Source organism: Topomyia yanbarensis, chromosome 1 (assembly GCF_030247195.1).
Source record: "Topomyia yanbarensis strain Yona2022 chromosome 1, ASM3024719v1, whole genome shotgun sequence".
NCBI lineage: Eukaryota > Metazoa > Arthropoda > Insecta > Diptera > Culicidae > Topomyia > Topomyia yanbarensis.
Genome location: NC_080670.1, coordinates 197,618,927 through 197,628,044, shown reverse-complemented (window position 1 = coordinate 197,628,044; position 9,118 = coordinate 197,618,927).

Here is a 9,118-nt window from a genome sequence, read left to right as displayed (position 1 = left end):
AGTTTCATGAATAATAAGGAGCCAAAAATAACAGCTGTCATAATAGATGTTTATAGAGGAGGCTATCTGAGGTTATCAACCCAAATTCTTTTTGCAAATTATTGAATCACATTCAGCAAACATTGTTTATATGAAAAGTTTATATGTTAAGCATCTCATGCCTTAGGTTATTGCTCCAAGTAGTGGGAACACGCTGCTATCGCTTTTGGTACCACGTGGTACCAATCAATATTTTCAAAACACCAGTTGTGTTTTCCCTTGGCAATTTTTGCTAGAGAATCAATTGCTTCGGCTATCACACCAGTGGGGAAAATATTTGTGTAACCTCGGTTATCGCGTAATATGGGATGCAAAATAAAACAACAAATCAAGCTAGTTATGACCAGAAAAACTTATGCTGTGATGGCTTTTGTTTGAAACTGCAGTCCTTGACAGTGCCAATTTTTTTGTTTTGCATTTTACATTTCTTGAAGCTACGGGATTACCATCTAAAATAGTTTATTAATAGAAAAGAACTAACTAGCACAGAGAACAGACATCCATGATCGAACAAAAATATTTAAAAAACGTGTGTAAACATTTGAATTAATATACGATAAACACTAGCGCCACCACACCAACCTATCCCAACTATCCGTCAAGTCGATTCCGGAACCGGTTCAAAATTCTGAATGAATTCAGTATGGAATCTTGCTCAAAGAAAACAACCGATTCCGACTCTATCGATTAATGCATTTGAGCTGGAATTCATACTGGAAGTCCGAACCGGTTCCGGACTAGTTTGACTGGATAGAGGAATAACCGCTGTCAATTCAGTCCAACTCAGCCACAAAAACATGACGACAGTAGCGCACCTGGTTTGGATATCCCAACTACCTTCGAAACCGTTAGAGATTTTACACAAGTTGAATGCTGAAGATGGACGTCTGTTCTCTGTGCTGGTGTTTATCGTATATTAATTCAAATGTTTACACACGTTTTTTAAATATTTTTGTTCGATCATGGATGTCTGTTCTCTGTGTCTAAAGTATAACCGAGAAACTTTCGCGAACAGTTTTCAGATCGGATGCGGATCTTTTATGTCCTTAGCAATCATGGAAATAAATCCCTACAGCTCTCCTAAATCCGGCTCCCAGCAGCAATGCGATAACGTGGAGAAATAGTACAAATAGCACGATTCCCAAGCTACTCCCTTGTGGAACACCAGACTTATTGGACTATTGTGACTATGTGCTGTGTCTAATTTTACTCGAATTCTTTCAGAATAATATGAGTCCAACCAAGACATAAAATTTTATCAAATACTGCTTTCAGATCAGTGTAGATTATATCCATCTGCGCTTTGGAATCCTAGCTAGCAACTCCCTTGAACTCAACTCGCTTAGCTCCCTGGCATGAATCCGTGCTGATCAAATGATGCGTAGCTCTTTACACAGTCTAAACGCGACGCCATTTTACAAAACGACGTTAAACTTCATACACTGCAAAACGGTACTTTCCTCATTCGCAGAAATAGACAGTGCTCGAACTTCACTCGCTATACGCGCCAGGAACGCGACCCGTGCTCATGGACCGGGAACGAATAAACCAGAAAAAGGAAAAATATGTACGGACCCGAACAGTGAAAACCGTTGTCTCGAGCAAAGTGCTAACACCCAGTTAGATTCAGCCGGAAAATGAACCGGTATGCTGACTGGTGCTAATTCGAATTGCAGCTGCAGTAACCCTACCGACACAGACTAACAGACATAACACTCAAAAACAATGCTTCGCCCTTTTTAACTGTCATTTTAAATATCTTTGTAGTTGGGACTGAGGCCGCTTTTGAAATTATGGCGCCACTGACATATGAACCCTGTCGAAAAAAATGCGGACGAACATGGTCAGGCGAATTAAAAAGTTTGACGTTTGACTCAACTCGCCTGTGCTAGTTGCCCCTCGGAACAAATGCAATTTGCGAATGCTATTTAAAGGCAATTTCAATACTTAGACAAATTTTTCTGGCGGCTGAAATGGACTTGGTTGTTCTTCGCGTTTTTCAAACATGGTGGTTCATGTTTGGTTTAAGCTTAAAATTGTTTTTGAACAATTGGTGTTTTTTCACTTGTACTTCGTTTGTTTAGTGCACTTCATTTAGCCAACGAATGTGGGAAATTGTGGAATCGTGTGTATGTATATAAAACAAGATCTCTGACCTAAAGTCTTAATGAAAGTCAGATTGTGGTAAGTTTTGGTGTGCTATACCAATTTCACCATTGATTCTTCCTATAAGTTGGTGGTGATTACCTAGTATACTGGTAAGTATAGGAGTAGATAATGAATCCGAAAATAAGCATTATTTTTAATTTTCATATTAGGCGATTAAGGGCGATTAAATGGCGCGTTCCGTGGGCGATTTAAGGGCGGGTTGGGCGTCAAAAAAATGACGGCGGCAAATCGCCCAAATGTTGCATTTGAAATAGACCCCTAATTGCCAGCAATTTGCTGGGCAATTAGCGCATCCGAGTTGGCAAATAGCCCCCCGTTAGCCAGCAACTTGCCCTTTTTGACTGGGAGCAAGCATGTGGGGGATAGACCACCAGTGAAAAATTGTTCCCAAGCTTGAGGGGTAACCCACCAGCAAAATGAGTGTTTGGGACCGTGAATAAAAAGTGGAGCTAGTGTTCTTGTCGGATCGTTGTTTTTTGTGGGAATTTCCTTATAGTGGTATGTCTGTTAGTCTGTGCTACTGATTCTAGTTAGTATCGGCTGTGTCACTGTAGTCGGAATACTAACTAGAACCTGCCAGAAATCCGGATTATTTTCGGTTCAGCTTTACTGGGTACTCGACGTTTCATGCATTTTAAAGTCATTTGGCATCGAAAATGCAAATTCGATTTTGAAATTTTCCTTTACTCCCCCCTTTGAACAAAAAAAAATCAATTTTCGTTAAAAAAAATTTTTCGAGATTACATCAAATTTTGACGCTTATTGCATTTTGAAGTCATTTGGCATCAAAAATACCAGCTCGATTTTGAAATTTTAACCCCCTTTGAACAAAAAAGTCCAAAAAAGAACTTTCGTTAAATTTTTTTCCCCGAGATTGCATCAAATCTCGACGTTTCATGCATTTTTAAGTCATTTGGCATCGAAAATGCAAATTCGATTTTGAAATTTTCCTTTACTTCCTCTTTGAACAAAAATCGCCAAAAAAAGTCAATTTTCGTTAAAAAAAATTTTCGAGATTACGTCAGATTTTGGCGCCTTATGCATTTGGAAGTCAAATAATCAGGCAAATGCCATCAAAAATACCAGCTCGATTTTGAAATTTTCCCCCTTTGAACAAAAAAAGTCCAAAAAAGAACTTTCGTTAAAAAATTTTTTTCCGAGATTGCATCAAATCTCGACGTGTCATTTGGCATCGAAAATGCAAATTCGATTTTGAAATTTTCCTTTACTTCCCCCCTTTGAACAAAAATCGTCAAAAAAAATCAATTTTCGTTAAAAAAAATTTTTCGAGATTACATCAAATTTTGACGCTTAATGCATTTTGAAGTCATTTGGCATCAAAAATAGACTGGATGTTGTTGGCTCGAATCAAAACTTGTAGAAAGTAAACAAAGTTCATTTCATATCGTCAACCTGGCCCCCAGGTGGTGAAATCAACGGAGTGCTGGAGCGTTGCCAAAAAATTTTTTATTTCCAGATTAAATTTTACTAAACTTTCCAGTTTAACTCAGCCGGAATGCTGGCTGGTTCTAATTCGTATTCCGGCTCCTGTGACACAACCGATTCAAGTTAGAATGTTCAAGGGGTACCATTTCGAAGCGGCTTAGCCGCATAACCGAGGCCTAGGAACCGAAGCGGCGCAAAGCCGCTGAGGATCCGCCGGGCGAGGTGGCCACCGACCCGCCATCGGAAGCAAGCGAACCTGTGATCCACTCGTTTGCCCGGCTTACTCAAACATAGGGGCTATGCCTAGTTTAAGTCCGACTGAGCGGTAGCGAAGTCGGACAGCACGCGCAAAAGCGATGTGGCGTAGCCATATTGGGTGCTGAACACAAAATAAAATTGGCAACGCTAGCAAAATGTAAACACAAATGAACACTCCGGATGAACCTATCGTCAATTGACATTTCGACGAGTTTTGATTCGAGCCAATAATATGGGCCCTCAAAAATACCAGCTCGATTTTGAAATTTCCCCCCTTTGAACAAAAAAAGTCCAACAAAGTTAACTTTAAACCCATCCCGATACCGGTTGAATTCTAAACGGATTCAGCATGGAATCCAGCTTAAATGCAAGAACCGATTCCAATTCAATCGGTTGCTGCCTTTAAGCTGGAATCCATACTGTCCATACTTTTAAAGAAAACCGACAGGTACCCGGTCAAACCCAATCCTGAACCGGTTCGGAATCCTGGTTCTGACAAAAGCAGTGAAACTAGCCAACATTGTTTGATTTTTGCCAGACGCCAGGATGTAAATGCCATGATTTTTGCTCGATTGCCAGAGCACAGAGAACAGACGTCCATCTTCAGTATTCAGCTTGTGTAAAAATGCCTAACGATTTTTATGTAGTAGGAATATCTCCACCAGGTGCGCTGCTGTCGTCATGTTTTTTAGTGGCTGAGTTCGATTGAATTGACAGCGGTTATTCCTCTACCCAAACTAGTCCGGAACCGGTTCGGACTTCCAGCATGAATTCCAGCTCAAATGCATCAACCGATAGTCGGAATCGGTTATTTTCTTTGAGCAAGATTCCATACTGAATCCATTCAGGATTTCGAACCGGTTCCGAAATGGATTTGACGGATATTTGGGATAGGTTGGTGTGGCGGCGCTAGTGCTTATCGTATATTAATTCAAATGTTTACACACGTTTTTTAAATATTTTTGTTCGATCATGGATGTCTGTTCTCTGTGCCCTAACGTTTTTAAGGTAGTTGGGATATCTCCACTAGGTGCGCTACTGTCGTCATGTTTTTTAGTGGCTGAGTTCGATTGAATTGACAGCGGTTATACCTCTACCCAGTCAAATCATTCTGGAACCGGTTCGGAATTTTGGGTGGGTTCAGTATGGATTCCCACTGAGACGTCCAAAAAATTGTTTCAAAATCGTTCAACACGGGTCCAACGATGGACGTTTGTTGAGCGGTTATTTGGACGTTGTACAAATTGGTCCAACGAACGTCCTTTATTGGACTCTTTTGAAACCAACCGTTCTTAGAGGGGTTGAGTCGGAATCGGTTATTTCCTTTGAGCTGAAATCCATACTGAATCCATTCAGGATGCCGAACCGGTTCCGGAATAAATTTGACGGATAGTTGGAATAAGTTGATGTGACGGCGCTATTGTTTTATCGTATATTAATTCAAAAGTTTACACATATTTTATTAACATATTTGTTCGATCATAGATGTCTGTTCTCTGTGTAAATGGTTTGCGGTAATTTACCGCTGAGAAATATTCGAGAATTGCTCAAACACGCTGAGGTTCTAAACGGCGTAATAGATGGAGAGAATGACGGAAAGAAAAAGGAAAGTCAGGAGGAAAATGGCACAGATATTTCATGGATTTCATTTCATGGATCAAGCGAGACTCCGAGATAACAATTAACTAATAGCAAATATGTTTATTTGAGATGTTAATATCAAAGATCACTCATCGGTTTATTTTGTTTAGAATAGTTTGGAAATGAATTCCTACCTAGCAAAAATGGCTCTGATCCAAAACGAGGACCAAAGTGTTTTTGTGCAACTTCTAGTTTTTAGAATATATTTATAAGGAACATGACTTTTTTAAACAATATTCTGATCCAGCAAGCGATTTGTGGATGTGGCAAACTAAACCACACAAGCCCCTACAAATGAGAAAAAAACAAACGAACAAAAGTGTTTTGTTTTCTAAAAGCATTGTTTAAAAATGTCATGCCTGTACATTGTTTTAATCAGACTTAGCGTGACCTGACACGAAATCGAACCGATTCACTTGAAACCACAAATCCAATGAAACTTTTCAGTACAGCAAAATGTAATCCAAAAGAAACATTTAGAGGGATCCCAAAATGACAAAAGAAGAAAGCTAGAATTGACGAAAATTAACGAATCAATACTCGAATTGAATAGCTCAACTTTCCACCACGAAAACCAGTCCGAACCGCATTGATCTCGATGTGGCAGCGTAGATTTGTCAGACGATCTTGAATGAGCAATGCAAAGGATCGGGGATTTTCTGTCGAAAAGAATCATTTAATGCAATTGTGGTTGGTAGAGATAGTTACTGTGAAAATGTCCTTACTCACTTGCGATAAAAGGAAACCCGGCGTGTTTTCGATGGCCACTGTCACTTTCGATAACTTCAAGGCTGCTTCCGACGTCATGTTCGGTAGATATGCGAGCATGCCAAAGTGTATAGGAATTTGCCAATAATGGACGTGCGAGTAGTACATGTGGCCGAAAAACTGGCGGACGTGTGGGCGTTCCATGCTACTCACATGTTTTCTCTTATCTTGACAGGGGAAAATGTGAAATTGTTTAAATAGATGTATTTGCGAAGTGTCCCTGCTTCAGGGAATGGTACGATGATGTGGTAGTTTTTCTTTGTTTGTTCGGTATATCTGCAGTGTTTCATTTTTGTTTTTTTCGCAGTTGTAATAATTTGAGATAAACGAATTATATTATAACATATCAACAATTATTTTATGCAAGGAGTTTTTACCTAAATGTGTGTCAATAAAACTAGATAAATCCCCTTCAAACTAACCCAAAATCGTTTCTTATTCATTTTGACTCGCACAAAACGACTCCTACAAAATCTGCCTACGTGAATATGAATAAAAATGAACTTTCAAGCTAAATTCCAGTTCCAGGAAAAAAAACTACTGCTACTAACCCGAAAGCTCTTATAGCTTTTTTGCCTCCATGCCAAGCCACATGCGCTTAGCAGTCACTCATTGAAGAATAGTCCCACAATCAACCTGATCAAATAAAAATATTTTTGTCTCTGAACCAGACTGGAGAAGTAATCACATTTGCGGGAGTAAAGGATTCTTTCCTCTTATTGTTTAATGTATATTTCTAAGAATGCCATTGTCTCCAAAAGAATGCTTCTATCTAACTGATACGTGTTTTAATTAATTTTTTGCTTGCTTGCCCGACCCAGCATTTATATACCTAAAAAATTCGCCGTCGCTTGTTTGAATTCAACAAGCGAAACTCTTATCGCGATATTCGCGTTCTCCACGCGTTTCACCGGCTCCATCACGCGGCCCCATCATCGCCGGCTTCCCGCTACTTCTCACGTCGTCCGCCCCAAACCACCAACCAACACTTATGTGGCCAAAATTCAATTTTTGCGCGTCATGTACAGTCGTCGTCGTCGTCGCGCTGTCGTCCGATGTCGGATGACGCTTATGTACAACACTAAGCTGGCCCCGGATGGCCAACGAGAAGAGCAAAAATAAACCGGTTCTCCGCAAGATCCGAAATCCGCACCAGTGACGAGCCCAACTTTTTGCGCCAATCAGCGAGCAGAGCCGAGATCGGCTTGGCCCCAGCTCTAGAGCGAACGGCTGGGGGCTCGTTCTGTGATATGTGCGTGTTTTGCGCGTTCGGCGAATGAAGGACAATGATTGAAAATTGTTCGACGTTCAAAATTCAAATTTTGTTAAGATATTGGAACGACTGTTCTACATTGAACCCTGCAAGACTTAGTCATCTTGCTGGTTAGCTTGCCGTCAAGCAATAATTGTCACAAGTCGTTTAGATATAATTGAACATAATGATCGGCTACCGACCAACACAAATCGAACGATCGCACGGATGTTTCGAGGAGGGGTTTGATACGTGATCGTAATTATACGATCCTCTGATCGCGGCGAAGCTAGTTTGCGCACAAAACCTGTTGTCTCGGGTAACCTCGGTCAGCTCCGGCTGGTTTGGAGATAGTAGGTCATCGATCCAATCAGCAGAACATTCGAGAGCTTGGGAGCTGTTGGTGTGCAAGGACTGAAAAGGTGAAACGATAGTATAGGGTCTAATTGTTCGGTTGGAAGTTAGAGTTAGAAGCAACCAAATAAAAGCACTTTTCATTGGGGTGGAAGTTGATGTTATTTTGTTATCCTCTTTCTTATCATTGGTGCCATTTAATGCTACCTCATTTATGACATTTTGTTCAAGCAAGCGATGAAGTAACTTGAAAAGTTTTGTTTGTGTCGAATTGTTTCCAACTCGAAGTATATGAAATTTTATTTAACGATTGGCGTTAGAAAAAATCTCCATGCTCTTAAAGGGCGAACACGAAATTATTGCGACACCGAAAATGTCATGCCAATTTTCTTATAATGTTTAAAATCAAACCAAAATTTTAGGGTAGTTTTATACATATATTAACTTCAAAAATCAAAAGAAAAGTTAATCGATGGAGCCTTGAGTGTAAAATTGAACGCATTTTCGCTTGATGCCCTCCATCAAAGTCTTTACAGTGTCATCCGGTACCAGTTTCTTGCTCTTCCGATGTTCCCGCTTCATCATTGCCCAGTACTGCTCCACCGGGCGCAGCTCCGGACAGTTTGGCGGATTCATGTCCTTTGGAACCAAATGGACAGAATTGGTCTCATACCACTCCAGGACACTTTTAGAATAGTGGCATGATGCCAAATCTGGCCAAAATAGCGGAGCTTCGTCGTACTGCTGCAAGAACGGCAAAAGGCGCTTCTCGAGGCACTCAGATTTGTAGATCTCGCCATTTACTGTGCCCTTTGTCACGAAAGGCTCACTCTTCAGTCCGCAAGAGCAGATAGCCTGCCAAATGAGATATTTGGAGGCGAACTTTGACATTTTCTTCTTCTTAAATTTGTCGTCCACATAGAACTTGCTCTTGCCGGTGAAAAACTCCAACCCCGGAATTTGCTTAAAATCGGCTTTTATATACGTTTCGTCGTCCATATTTTGTCAGCATCTTCTCGTAGAGCTTCCGTGCCCGAGTTTTAGCCGTCGATTGTTGCCGCTAATCGCGGTTTGGGAAGTTCTGTACCTTGTATGTATGTAGTCCAGCTCTCTTCTTTGCATTCTGGACGTAGCTCTGCGACATGCCGATCTTTTTAGCCAAATCACGGCTTGAGACGTTGGGCTTGGGAT